Source organism: Peromyscus eremicus, chromosome X, assembly GCF_949786415.1.
Source record: "Peromyscus eremicus chromosome X, PerEre_H2_v1, whole genome shotgun sequence".
Classification (NCBI taxonomy): Eukaryota; Metazoa; Chordata; class Mammalia; order Rodentia; family Cricetidae; genus Peromyscus; species Peromyscus eremicus.
The window spans coordinates 54642803-54657643 of NC_081439.1; the positions used below are offsets into that span (position 1 = coordinate 54642803).

Below are 14841 nucleotides of genomic sequence, written 5' to 3' on the forward strand. Positions count from 1 at the left end.
AGCATGTGTCCTTGTGGTATGATTGAGCATTCCTTGGGTATATGCCCAAGAGTGGTATAGCTGGGTCTTGAGGAAGATTAATTCCCAGTTTCTGAGAAACTGCCATACTGATTTCAGGAGTGGCTGTAAAAGTTTGCATTCCCACCAACAGTGTAGGAGTGTTCTCCTTGCTCCACATCCTCTCCAACATAAGCTGTCTTCAGTGTTTTTGATCTTAGCCATTCTGACAGGTGTAAGATGGTATCTCAGAGTCGTTTTGATTTGCATTTCCCTGATGACTAAGGATGTTGAGCAATTCCTTAAATGTCTTTCAGCCATTTGAGCTTCTTTTGTTGAGAATTCTGTTTAGCTCTATAGCCCATTTTTAAAATTGGACTATTAGGTATTTTGATGTCTAGTTTCTTGAGTTCTTTATATATTCTGGATATCAGCCCTTTGTCAGATGTGGGGTTGGTGAAGATCTTTTCCATTCTGAGTGCTGTCTTTTTGTATTATTGACCGAGGCCTTTGCCCTATAAAAGCTTCTCAGTTTCAAGAGGTCCCATTTATTAATTGTTGCTCTCAGGGTCTGTGTTACTGGTGTTATATTTAGGAAGTGATCTCCGGTGCCAATGTGTTCAAGACTACTTCCTACTTTCTCTTATATCAGGTTCAGAGTACCTGGATTTATGTTGAGGTCTTTGATCTACTTGGACTTAAATTTTGTGAACGTTGACAGATATGGATCTGTTTGCAGTCTTCTACATGTTGACATCCAGTTATGCCAGCACCATTTGTTGAAGATGCTTTCTTTTTTCCATTGTACAGTTTTGGCTTCTTTGTCAAAAATTATATGTTCATAGGTGTGCGGATTAATGTCAGGGTCTTCAGTTCAATGCCATTGGTCCACATGTCAGTTTTTATGCCAGTACCAAGCTGTTTTTATTACTGTAGCTCTATAGTAGAGCTTGAAGTCAGGGATCATGATGCCTCCAGAGGTTGTTTTATTGTACAGGATTCTTTTGGTTATCCTGGGTTTTTTGTTTTCCCAAATGAAGTTGAGTATTGTTCTTTCCAGGTCTGTGAAGAATTGTGTTGGAATTTTGATGGGGATTGCATTGAATTTATAGATTGCTTTTGGTAAGATTGCCATTTTTACTATGTTAATCCTACCTATGCTTTTGGTAAGATTGTCATTTTTACTATGTTAATCCTACCTATCCATGAGTGTGGGAGATATTTCCATTTTCTGATATCTCCCTCAGTTTCTTTCTTCAGGGACTTAAAGTTCTTGTCATACAGGTCCTTCACTTGCTTAGTTAGAGTTACCCCCAAGGTATTTTATATCATTTGTAGCTATTGTAAAGGGTGATGTTTCTCTGATTTCTTTCTCAGCCCATTTGTCATTTGTATATAGGAGGGCTACTGATTTTTTTGAGTTAATCTTGTATCTTGCCATGTTACTGAAGGTGTTTATCAGCTGTAAGAGTCCCCTTGTCGAATTTTGGGGTCACTTATGTATATTATCATGTCATCTGCAAATAGTGAAAGTTTTACATCTTCCTTTTCAGTTTGTATCCCCTTGATCTCCTTTTGTTGTCTTATTGCTCTAGCTAGAACTTCAAGTACTATATTGAATAAATATGGGGAGAACGGACAGCCTTTTCTTGTTCCTGATTTTAGTGGAATCACTTTGAGTTTCTCTCCATTTAATTTGATGTTGGCTGTTGGCTTGCTGTAAATTGCCTTTATTAGTATGTTGAACCAACCTTGCATCTCTGGGATGAAGCCTACTTGATCATGGTGGATAATTGTTTTGATGTATTCTTGGAGTCTGTTTGCCATTATTTTATTGAGTATTTTTGCATCAATGTTCATGAGGGAGATTGGTATGTAATTCTCTTTCTTTATTGCATCTTTGTTTGGCTTTGGAATCAGAGTAACTGTTTGGTAATGTTCCTTCTGTTTCTATTGTGTGGAACAATTTAAAGAGTATTGGTATTAACTCTTCTTTGAAGATCTGGTAGAATTCTGCATTGAAACCGTCTTGTCCTGGGCTTTTTTGGTTGGGAGACTTTTAATGACTGTTTCTATTTCTTTAGGGGTTATTGGTCTACTTAAATAGTTTATCTGGTCTTGATTTAACTTAGCTATGTGCTACCTATTCAGAAAATTGTCCATTTCTTTTAGATTTTCCAATTTTTTGGCGTACAGGTTTTTGAAGTGTGACCTGATGATTCTCTGGATTTCCTCATTGTCAGTTGTTATGTCTCCATTTTGATTTCTGATTTTGCTAATTTGGATGCTGTCTCTCTGCCTTTTGGTTAGTCTGGATAAGGGCTTGTCTATCTTGTCGATTTTCTCAAAGAAACACCTCTTTGTTTCATTGATTCTTTGTATTGTTCTCTTTGTTTCTATTTTATTGATTTCAGCTCTCAATTTGATTATTTCCTGGCAGCTATTCCTCCTGGGTGACTTTGCTTCTTCTTGCTCTAGAGCTTTCAGGTGTGCTGTTAAGTCACTAGTGTGAGGTTTCTCCAACTTCTTTATGTGTGCATTTAGTGCTATGAATTCCTCTTAGCACTGCTTTCATAGTGTCCCATAAGTTTGGGAATGTAGTATATTCATTTTCATTGATCTCTAGGAAGTTAATTAATTTAATTAATTAACTTTAATTCCTTTCTTTATTTCTTCCTTGACCCATTGGTGATTCAGTTGAGCATTGTTCAGTTTCCATGAGACTATAGGCTTTCTGTAATTTTTGTTGTTGTTGAAATCTAACTTTAAGCCATGGTGGTCTGATAGAATACAGGAGGTTATTCCAATTTTTTTGTATCAGTTGAGATTTGCTTTGTGACAGAGTATGTGGTCGATTTTAGAGAAGGTTCCATAGGGTGCTGAGAAGAAGGTATATTCTTTTTTGTTAGGGTGGAATGTTCTGTAGATATCGATTAAGTCCATTTGAGTTATAACATCAGTTAAGTCCCTTATTTCTCTGTTAAGTTTCAATTTGGCAGATCTGTCCAGTGGTGAAAGTGGGGTGGTGAAGTCTCCCACTATTAATGTGTGGGGTTTTATATGTGATTTAAGCTTTAGTAATGTTTCTTTTACATATGTGTTTGCCCTTGTGTTTGGGGCATAAATGTTCAGAATTGAAACTTCATCTTGGTGGATCTTTCCTGTGATGAGTATGTAATGTCCTTCTTGATCTCTTGATTGATTTTAGTTTGAAGTCTATTTTGTTGGATATTAGGATAGCTGCACCAGCTTGCTTCCTAAGACCATTTGATTGGAAAGACTTTTCCCAGCCTTTTATTCTGAGGTGGTGTCGATCTTTGAAATTGAGGTGTGTTTCTTGTATGCAGCAGAAAGATGGGTCCTGCTTTCATATCCATTCTTTTTATAGGTGAATTAATTCCATTTATGTTAAGGGATATTAATGACCAGTGATTGTTAGTTCCTGTTATCTTTTGGTGGTAGTGTGTGTATATTTTTCTTCTTTGGGATTTACTGCTGTGGGGTTATCTATTGCCTGTGTTTTTGTGGGTGTATCTGACTTCCTTAGGTTGGAATTTTCCTTCTAGTGCTTCTGTAGGGCTGGATTTGTGGATAGGTATTGTTTAAATCTGGTTTTGTCTTGGAATGTCTTGTTCACTCTGTCTATGATGATTGAAAGTTTTGCTGGGTATATTTGCTGGCATCCATGGTCTCTTAGTGTCTGCATTATACCTGTCCAGGTTCTCTGGCTTTCAAAGTCTCCATTGTGAAGTGGGGTGTTACTCTGATGGGTTTGCCTTTATAAGTCACTTGGTCTTTTTTCTTCACTGCTCTTAATATTCTTTCTTTATTCTGTAGGTTTAGTTGTTTAATTATTATGTGGCGAGGGGACTTTTTTTGGGGGGTCTTGTCTGTTTGGTGTTCTATAGGCTTCTTGTATCTTCATAGGTATTTCCTTCTTTAAGTTGGGAAACTTTTCTTCTATGATCTCGTTGAATATATTTTCTGTGCCTTTGAGTTGGTATCTTCTCCTTCTTCTATCGCTATTATTCTTAGATTTGGCCTTTTCATGGTGTCTCAGATTTCCTGGACGTTTTGTGTTATGACTTTTTTGGCTTTAGTATTTTCTTTGACTGATGAATCTATTTCCTCTATTGTATCCTCTACACCAGAGATTCTCTCTTCCATCTCTTGTATTCTGTTGGTTATGCTTGTGTCTGTGTTTCCTGTTCATTTGCTCAAATTTTCTGTTTCCAGCATTCCTTCTATTTGTGTCTTCTTCATTGTTTCTATTTCTCCTTTGAGGTCTCGGACTGTTTCCGTCATATGTTTAATTGCTTTTTCATGGTTTTCTTGGCTTTCTTTAAGGGATTTATTGATTTCTTCCAATTTTTTTGTCTTTTTCTCAATTTCATTTTTCATTTTTTCTTGAAGGGCCTCTAGCATCTTCATGATGCTATTTTTAAGGCTGCTTTCTTCTGCTTCTTCTACATTGTGATGTTCAGGTCTTGCTGTTGGAGGAGGGCTAGGTTCTGGTAATGCTGCAATGCTCTTTATGTTGTTGTATGTATTTTTGCCTTGATGTCTGCCCATCTCCTCCTCTAATAGGAATAAGAGATGCCTGTCTCTGAGCGAGTTGCTATTGGTCCACTCTGTGCTTGTTGTGTCTGTGTCTCAGGGGGCCCCTCTGGGTCCAATCTTAGCTCTTGGTCCAATTGGAGTAGGCAGATTCTGTGTCTCAGGGAGCTGCTCTTGGGTCAACGCAAGCTTGTTCATTCTGTGACTCATGGAGCCGCTCTTGGTCTTATCAGGGCTCTTGGTCCAGTCAGAGCTGACAGATTCTGTGTTTCAGGAAGCCTCTCTTGGTCCAATGAGAGGTGGCAGATTCTATGTCTCAGAAAGCCACTCTTGGTCTAATGAGAGCTGGTGGATTCCCTGACTCAGGAGGTTACTCTTGATCCAATGAGAGCTCTTTGTCCAATGAGAGCTGGCAGTTTGATTTCTGTGCCTCAGAAAGTTACTCTTGGTCCAGTGAGAGCTGGCAGTTTGGTTTCCTTGACTCAGGAAGTTGCTGGGGTCTCAGGTAGATGGGTATTGGGGCAGGGCGTGTAGATTGTGTAGTCGGGGTGAGGGGTTGGTGAGGCGGAGCCTTCTGTCAGGAGTTTTGCCTGCTAGCTGGCAACTGGGTCAGAGTTAGGTGGGGATTCCCGGGGACTGTTTGTGTCCCAGGGATGGGTCCTAGGGGCAGGACTCTCTGGATATGAAAGAGTCACTCACCTCTTGGTCCAATAAGAGCTGGTGGTTTGGTTTCCATGCCTCAGGAAGTTGCTGGGGTCTCAGGCAGATGGGTATGGGGACAGGGCATGTAGATTGCAGGGTCCAGTGGGGGGTTTTGGTGAGGGGAGGCCTTCTGGCAGGAGTTTTGCCTGCTGGCCAGCAACTTGAAAGCCATATCTTGGTAAAGACAAAAATCTTACATAATCCTTATTCTCCTCTCTAATTCTTAACACATTGAAGGAACATTGTAAATAAAATTTATTGAGCAGTGAATAAATAGCTCCCCTTCCTGCTGGAAAGATAAGCAGAAGATTACCATCTTTTGAAAAAAATCATTCTTTGAACAGATTACATTCAAAAGTCTTAATATGTGAACCTAAATTTCCTTCTCATAGCTAGGGGTCACTAGTAGATAATACTACTACTTTTTAGGTGGGGAAACTGAGGCTTTGTTTAAGGTTACCATGCCAGGTTATTTTCTTCATGTTTTTCCTTCCTTTTATCCATTTATTATATATTTCATCACCTGAGGTCCAAGGAGCTAATAGCAGATTTACTCTATGACTTAAGAGCCAAGGTCATTATCTGAGAAAGTCAGAGCTGAGAAACAGTAGAACTTTTAATTTTTGAGGAACATGGGAAAAATTGAAAATTGTGGCAAAAAATAAGAATAAATCACAGTAAAATTGATGAAGCTCAGGATCCAGCTGCAGGTAGTAATTTTTAATATCATGTACTAAAACCAATATGCCTGTTTTGTGGCTTTACCACACAACTGGCTACTAGATTTAGGATCAGAGAAAGTAGATCAAAGGAATGACCAGTGGTCAGAATTGAACTAGATGAGTTAAATTGTTCCCATAAAAATCATCAACAGCAACAACATTGTAATGAAGGAAGAGAGCTTATGATTTCAGCAAGGACATAATAATAGCAGTGATGTACTGGGGAACTTAAGCCAGCTAAAGAAGGAAATGAAGAAAATTGTAAATAGACAAAGTAGAGGAAAGAGCAGTAAACTAGTCTTGATGAACTGAAAGAATGGTTGGTGAGAGCAGCAACCTGGACTATGATTTTGGAGATGAAGTGCTAAATGGTAATCAATGGTAACGTGCAATTGTGTGAGGAGTGAATGGCTGTTACGGCATGAAAAGAAGTCATTGGGGCTGAGGAAGTTAAAGCCTCAGACTTAAGCATATGAGATATGCTGTGCCAAACTTTCATTAATTTATCTTCCCTTTCATTCCTCTATTTTTCTTTATTTCTTTGTAAAATTTAATTTATTTTAATTTTACGTGCATGGGTGCTTTGCCTACCTGTATGTCTGTGCACCACATGAGTGCCTTGTGCCCTTGGAGGCCAGAAGAAAGCTTCAGATTCCCTGGGACTGGAATTATAGATGGTTGTTAACCACCATGTAGGTCCTGGGAATTACATCTATGTCCTCTAAAAAAGCAGCCATTGCTCTTTAACCACAGAGACATCTCTCTAGCACCAAGGATGGGATTTTTATTAGTGTTCACTAGAGACATTTAAATGCCAACCCCAAGACAGCTATTCTAAGCTATTCAGAGTTTGTTCTCTAAGGAATTTAAGAGCTCTCAAGATGAGTGTGTTAAATTAGATGTTACGGTAAGAAAGATGTATGAATTTTTAGTCTCTTCCTGTCTGCTATCCCCTTTGTCTTCAGACATAATCAGGTTTCCTCTTCTGAAAACAGTTTCTTCTATGTAGCAAAGTAGCTCAGTGGGAAATCCATTTGACCCAACTTTGAGCTTTCTTTAAACTGCCCTCTCAAATCTCTTATTCTTTTCATTGTTATAAATACTTATTTATTAGAAATAACTAATTTTCACTGAGCAATGTTACAGGGAAGAAGAGCAAAAATCCTACCATCATAGTATACAATTTTTGTCATTTCGGGGTATATATACATACATAGATACATAGCGTTTATCCTTATAGTTTGAATCATCAACCATGTTATGAAGGAACAAAGGCTTTTATTATATATATGTTACATACACACATATATGTATATATACACACATATTTGTGTGTAATACACACACACATATATATACATACATATATACATATATACATATACATATATATACACACACATGCACACACACACACACACACACACACACACACACACATATATATATATATATATATATATATATATATAGAGAGAGAGAGAGAGAGAGAGAGAGAGAGAGATCCATGCTGGGGTGGAACTCAGGGGTTTGTATGTGTAGGCAATCACTCTACCATTGAGCTACATTCCTAGCCCTAATCCAATTTAAGTTTGTATTTTAAAAGTTTTTTAGCTAACATACCAGACATTTCATGTTTTCTTCATATTCTTTAAAATGTTCAAATATTTAACTTTTTATATATTTTAAATTTACTAAACTGTTTTCTTATGATCAGACCTTTCAAATGGTTTACAATTTTTGCTGTTCTTGACAATGTATTATATATCATCCTGTGTTTATGTTTTTTTTAAACCCTAATTCTTTTTTGTTTGGTTTTCGAGACAGGGGTCCTCTCTGTTCTTTAAAAATATTATTACATGTGTCTCTATGTGTGTGCATGGACCTTTGTATGTACATCGTGTGTGTGTGTGTGTGTGTGTGTGTGTGTGTGTATTAAGGCCTGAAGTTAATACCTGAAGTCTTCCTTGACCACTCTCCACATTATTCATTCATGCAATGTCTTAGTTGAACACAGAACTTACTCATATGACTAATCTAGTTAGCCAGCTTACTCTAAGGATCTTCTGTCTCCTTTCTGAACACTAGATTTACAGGCAGGTCACCATGCATTTACATTCAGCATTTACATGGGTTCTTACTATACAACCTCTTGACCTCAAGCTTGAAGGCAAATGCGTTATCTACTGAGCCATGTTCCTAGCTCCCTAATTCTTTTGTTGAGCCCTTTTTAAATATAAATTCTTAGACGTGGTATTAGCTGGCCAAAGGTAATAAGCATTTTCTGGCCTGACACCTTCCTTAAGAAACTTGGAATTTGACTACAGTGAAACATCACTCAGAAGTTACCAGGTGACTTTCTACTTGGCAAATGAAACTGCTCATTCTGGATTTTAAGAATTCTTAAAGCTTATCTTAACATGTAGTACTTCTTTATTACCACCTTCTTGAAATTCTCCTGTCTTGACTCATGACATACCATTATTTAGTTCTCTTTCTACCTCCCTAATACTGTTCCTTGAATGTCTGAAATGTAGCCTTTCTTAGGGTTGCTTTCAGTACCTTCCAAAATATGTATAACCTGCAAACCACTTTCTCTAGCCATGACTTCTTTCTTTTTTTAATTGAAAATAAATTTATTTTATACATCATGTCCTGATCATGGTTCCCCCCTTATCTCCTGCCTGGTCCTCCCCACCTCCCAACCCTTCCCACTCCAATTCCTTGCCCCTCTTCTCTCTTAAGAACACAAATAGGCAAATAAAAAACAAACAAGGGCAAAACAAGATGAACAAACTAACAGAAGAAGAGAACAGAAAGAAACTAAGAAAGAACACGAGAAATGCATACACATTCGTGCGTGTGCACGCACACACACACTCAAACACACACACACACACACACACACACACACACACACACACACACATATAGACAAAACCCTTAAAGACTCAAAATTGGAAACAATAATATACAAGTAAAAGACCAGTAAGGTGTTTAAATAAAAAGTCCAAACAAAGTAATATGAGATTTAAAAAATCTCCCAAAATACTTAGTATTCGTTTTGTGTTGGCTATCTACTACTGGACATGGGGTCTCCCCTTAAGTGTGATTTGTATATGCAGTGAGATTTCATGGGAGAAACTAATTTTTCCTTTGTGAGTGGTTGTATATTGGAGACAATGTCTTGATTAAGAATGGGGATTCCAGTATGCTTCTCATCTCAGTACTGGGACCCTATCTGGTTTGGAACTGTGCAGGCTCTGTGCATGCTGACAAGTCTCTGTGAGTTCATATGTGGGTCTGTCTTCTTTCTTAAGCTCCAGACTTCCATTGCTCTTTCTTGTATCATGTAGTCATTATGTCTAAAAATGAATTAATTTCTATTCTTCAAATCAATTCCCCATACTGTATTTCTGATAATACTATTGCCATTTCTAGACTTTGAAGACTGTGGACACATGTCTGACCCTTTTGCCTTATTCTATCTTTTCTACTGGTTGTTGCATTACATGAATTCTAATTATTCTCTGACCTTTTTTTTCTTTTTACATTTTTTCTTCATATGATTCTTGCATTTGACAAATATTTTTAGAGAACTACCATGTGCTAGGTCCAAGGGTATAGGAGTAGCACAACAAACAAAAATCCTGGACATATTAGAGGTGATATTCTAATGAGGAAAGGTATGCAAGCATGAAAGTAAGGCATGCAGAATGTCAGATAAGTTGTATGTTGAAGAATTAGGGAAAGTAAAAGCAGGGTATACATGTGTGCACAATTAGGTTAGCTCAGGGAAGCTAATCTGGAAAGTGATGTTTGGGCAAAAATATGAAGGTAGTCAGAAGAGAAGCCCACAGACTGGAAGAGAATGAAGATGCATTCCAGGCAGAAGGACTAGCAGGTATAAAGGTTTTAGTGTTAGTGCATTAGAATGAGCAAAAGGAAGAGTATCAGATGTGAAGTAAAAGGATCAGACCTTGTGAAGGTTTGGGCATTGTGCTGTCAGTGAAATGGGAGGCCACTGGAGAGTTTTGGGCAAAGGAATGAGCTGACTTGACTTATTTTATTATCAGTGTAACTGTAGCTACTGGATTGAGACTAGATTGTGTCAGGTCAAGGGTAGAGGCAGAAAGCAAGTAAGAAGTCTGTTGGAGCAAATAAAGTGATGATGATGGTTTGGATCAGAGTATTGGTAATGAAAGGCTGTTGGATTCCAAATTGAATATTGCCAAATGTGAGATTTAAGAGTAAAGAAGGGCATCAAAGATGACTTCAAGGTTCTGGTGAAGTAGAAAAAAATAGTTTTTATTTTCTTTTTCTCTTTTTTTTTTTGTTTTTTGTTTTTTGTTTTGTTTTGGAGGCTTAGCCCAGGCTGTCTTGGAATTCACTTATGTAGCCCAGGCTAGTCAAAATCATGGCGGTCCTCCTACTTCAGCCTCTCCCCAAAAATGCTATTATTACAGGCATGACCCACTTAAACCCAGAGAAGTTATTCAATTACTTTGTATGTATCTACTATCTTATAATTCCCATAATACTTAATTCAGTTCTACTCTGTTCTGTTGCAGTCTTTAATTACCTTTTTACCTGGGATGTATTAATATTCTTGATAAATATTCAGTGGTCAATCTGATCATCCTCTCTTCTTACTCTAGTATATCCTTAATAAAGTGAAGCACTAGTCATATTCTGTTTCAAATCTTCTATGGTTTCCAATTGCACTTAACTCAGCAGGCAGACTCTTCTACTTTGCATTTAAAACCTTTCATAATATGAGCTCAACCTATTTAATCAGCCTTATCTTTTATTATTCCCATATGTATTTCAGATAAAATGGCTTGCTGTCTCTCTGAAGTTAGTGTTTATCGACACCTCCAGTTATAAATTATGCTTATTTGATATAACATAATGGCTAAGACCATAGACTCTAGCTGAACATTCCAAGTTAATTGTGTCTGTATTTCTTATGTATTTTGGTGCAGTTTGTGTTGACCTCTCAGTTTTCTATCAGTAAAATAAAGATAATAGTCATCTTCTTCATAGAAATGTTTGAGAATTAAATGAGTTTATAAGTAAAGAGCAATTGAACATTGCCTGACACATGTTTATTGCTCAAAGTTGTTAGCTCTTATTGCTGCTATTATTAATATTCATTATCTACTTCCTAGACTTGCTATAATACTAGGTCCATGTAGGTGAGGACTTTATCTGTTCTGTTTACTGCTCTATTTCCTGTGCCTACAATAGTGTCCTGCTAGTAATGGACAGTTAGTGAATAAATGATTGCAGTTTCCTTGGCCTGAGATTCCTCCTATTGCGGCCACTTCTCCACATTCTCTTAAGAACCATATGAACCTACAAAGCTCATCATGAATGACATTTATTCCATAGAACACTCTGTGATTTTTCGGATCCTTCTCCTAAACTAAATTTAACCTCTCATTTCTCTGAATTCCTGTAATATCTTGTTTATGATTTTCTTACATCCTTTCCTTTCCATCGCCTTTCATCTTAGTCATTTGTATCTAATCTTGCTTACTAGATATCAAGGTCTTAAAGCACGTACTGTGTCTTACTCATTCTTGTATTCCCCATGGTGTTAGCATAATGCCTCGAACATGGTAGATGCTCAATAAACTTTCGATGATTGAATTGAATTGAATTCATTCTTCTATTTATATACTTAGTTTTATATGAATTTTTAGATTTCTAAGTCATGTTTCCAAAGTATTAAATCTCTGTGCAATTTACTTCTTAGGTATCCTAAATATTCAAGCTTAGAAAGACTATTTATTTGCAGTTGCAGGAGTAAATTTGTCTTTACCAAACCTGCAAGTGGCCTGAGGATTTGTGAAAGATCACAAAGCTATTCTAAGTCAGTGAAAGGGAAAGTTTGTCAAATATGGTAATATATAGCTGAAATTCAGTATTCTAATAAATGCTCACCCCAGCGCCCAGATGGAGAAAAAAAAAGCTTTTGTGCAGATGATAAAGTATATGGTGTAAAATATATGCACTTAAACTCATGTACTTATAGGGTAAGCTCCTCAAGTACTCATAATTTATTTACTCACCATTACTCTTAAATCATTATTAGATTTACTAGCTAACATCTGTGGATAGGCAAATTAGAAATGCTGAAAGTTCACAGAAGATAGTAGGAGGGAGAGACAGCTGACTGCAATCAAAGAGACAGAAAAATTAAAAAACAGGTCCAGGACTGACAGCAGTGTGGAAGCAATAGTCCCATATAGATTCAATAGGCCTTGAGGGCATCAGTGTGTTATAACAATACAGTGACTGATGATGAATTGATGTTCATAATAATGACCTGAATTCATTTTTAAAACCCCTATTAAATGGATACTCACCCTATTCTATTGATGAGATAAGCAATAGGTATTAAATGTTCAGATTTCCATCCAGAAGATTAAATTATAGATCATTTTGTACATAAACTAGTAAACCCATATCCAGCCAGACAGCTAACTCATTCCTGAGTTAAATAAGCAAGCTTTTCCTGCTTTTTATACATACCTTTCTGTTCCAGTCCCTCTAACTAGAATTGAAATGCAATGGTAAGGCAGCATGAGGCAGTAAATCCATAAAAATGAATTGTTCATTCACACTACATTTATAACATAGGAAATACGATTATAGAACAGATGTTGACTGATTGAAATGCTGTATGCTCAATCATGTTAGTGTTTATTTGATAAGGAATGCCATTTGTTTAGCTTTGCTCATTTATTTAGTGACTGTGGTCTGGAATTTGATTAGATGCTGTCTGGCTGTATATCTCTACCCACCAGAATCCTGAGACAGTATTAGCTTGCAGGAGAGTGGAGTAAAAGTTTCAGCTTTTTAGCTTTAAGAATGAAAATAGGAAGACAGTTTTGTCAATTTAAACATCTTTGTTATTCTGTATTTCACTTATGTATGGGTATCAGAACGTAGTTGTGACTAATAATCTGGCAATAGTCCTTCCTTGTTTAACTTTACTCTGAAAACTGCATTTTTCTAAAAGTCTTTTCAGTGACAACCAGGGAGAGAGAGAACCAAGAAAATTTCCTGAAATGAAGTCATTTGCAGATGATGTGTTTCTGAATCATGGAGAAGCCTAAAATTTAATTGTAAAGCTACTGTGATACTAAATAGCTCCTATATTTGAAATAAATTACTCAACTAATTTTTGTTCTCCCTTGGAGACAGTTAGCAAATATCTTTTGTGTGGCAGCAAGATTACAGCAAATGATTTCATGGGAACATTTATTCAGATGTTATGTTTTACGAGCTGATAATGTCTATGCTTTTATAATATAGAATTTAGTATAATAAATATTTAAATGAATAGATTTAGGAACCAGGTAATTTGGAATAAGCATTTTAAAACATGGGTTAGCGTTGATTTCTAGAGGTAGCATGCCAAGTTATTTTGTGATAGATACATTGTAAAAATCTAATTACAGTGAAATAAAAAATTAAGACCTTATGCAAAATATTGGGAAAGAATTGTCTTTACCTTTAAAAATATGATAAATAAGTTTCTACTACATCACTGAAATGTTTCTGTGTGGCTTTCAATCTTAAAAAGGTCAGAAAAAAGAATTGTTTATTGTCATTATAATCATTATTTCAAATCTATTTAGTTATTTGAGTTTGTGTCCGTGTACATGTGTGTACGTGTGTGTGTGTGTGTGTGTGTGTGTGTGTGTGTGTGTGTGTGTGTGTGTTGTGTTTGTGTGCCAAAATGCATGGGTGGAGGTCAGAGCACAGCATGAGAGAGTTGTTTCTCTTCCTCCACTATATGGGTTCCAAGGATTGAACTCACGTCATTAATTAGGCTTGGTGGAAGGCACCTTTACCAGCTAAGTCACTGGCCCAGGAGAGAGTTTTAATGGTTGCCAATGAAGATCAAGTATTGTTGAACTCAAGCCAGATGGCATGTCTGTCATCCCAGCACTTAGGAGGCTGAGGCAGAAAGATTGTGAATTCAAGACCAATCTGGGCAATATAACAAAATAAACCTCTGTCTCAAACAAAACAAAACAAAATGAATTGCTATATTCTCTACAAACTGCAGAGTAAAACTGAAGAAAGTTGAGAAGAATGTGCATATTATATCAGCATAGTATTTTAATGCTGAATTTGAAGTTCCTTAGAATCTCTAAAAATAACTTTGAAATTTATTTATTTTAAAAATAACAATAGGGACTGGAAAGATGGCTCAGAGGTTAAGATCACTGGCTGTTCTTTTAAAGCACACAAGTTTGAGATTTTGATTCCCAGCACCCACATGGCAGCACACAACCATTCATAACTCCAGTTCCAGAGGACTCACCCCCCTCTTCTGGCCTCCATGGACACCAGGCATGTATATGGTGTACAGACATACATACAGGCAAAATACTCATACACATAAAATAAATTTAAACTTAAAAATAATAAAAACAATAATAAACCAATTCATGTTAACACAAATAATATCTTAATGAAAAGTAACTGTACATTCTTCTGCATCAGCAATAACATTGTTAAATGAAATGCCATTTCTTTTCATGAATGATGGTAAGACTATAATGGCCATTTGTATAATTTATCTCTGTTGCCTTAATCCAAGTCAAAGTCCTAGCAGTTTTCTCCACCCTTACTTAAAAATATAACAATGCATTAAGATATTCAGTACCATACAGTTTTGCTCATTGAAGCAGAATAATTTGAATTATTTTTAGCAGATTCACTAAGTTGTAGAAACATCATTATAATCTTAAAGCAACGACAACAAACCCATGCCCATAAATAGTTACTGCATGTTTCCCCTTCATCTTCTGGTTTTCTAGCCCTTAGGAACCACGGATAG

The 14841-nt window shown here is 36.6% G+C and overlaps 1 protein-coding gene across 8 annotated transcripts in view; it reads left to right on the forward strand.

The window, feature by feature from the left end:
• The window catches only part of Eda (ectodysplasin A), a 386616-nt gene that overhangs the window by 40870 nt on the left and 330905 nt on the right, over nucleotides 1–14841 (forward strand). The window lies entirely within an intron of this gene.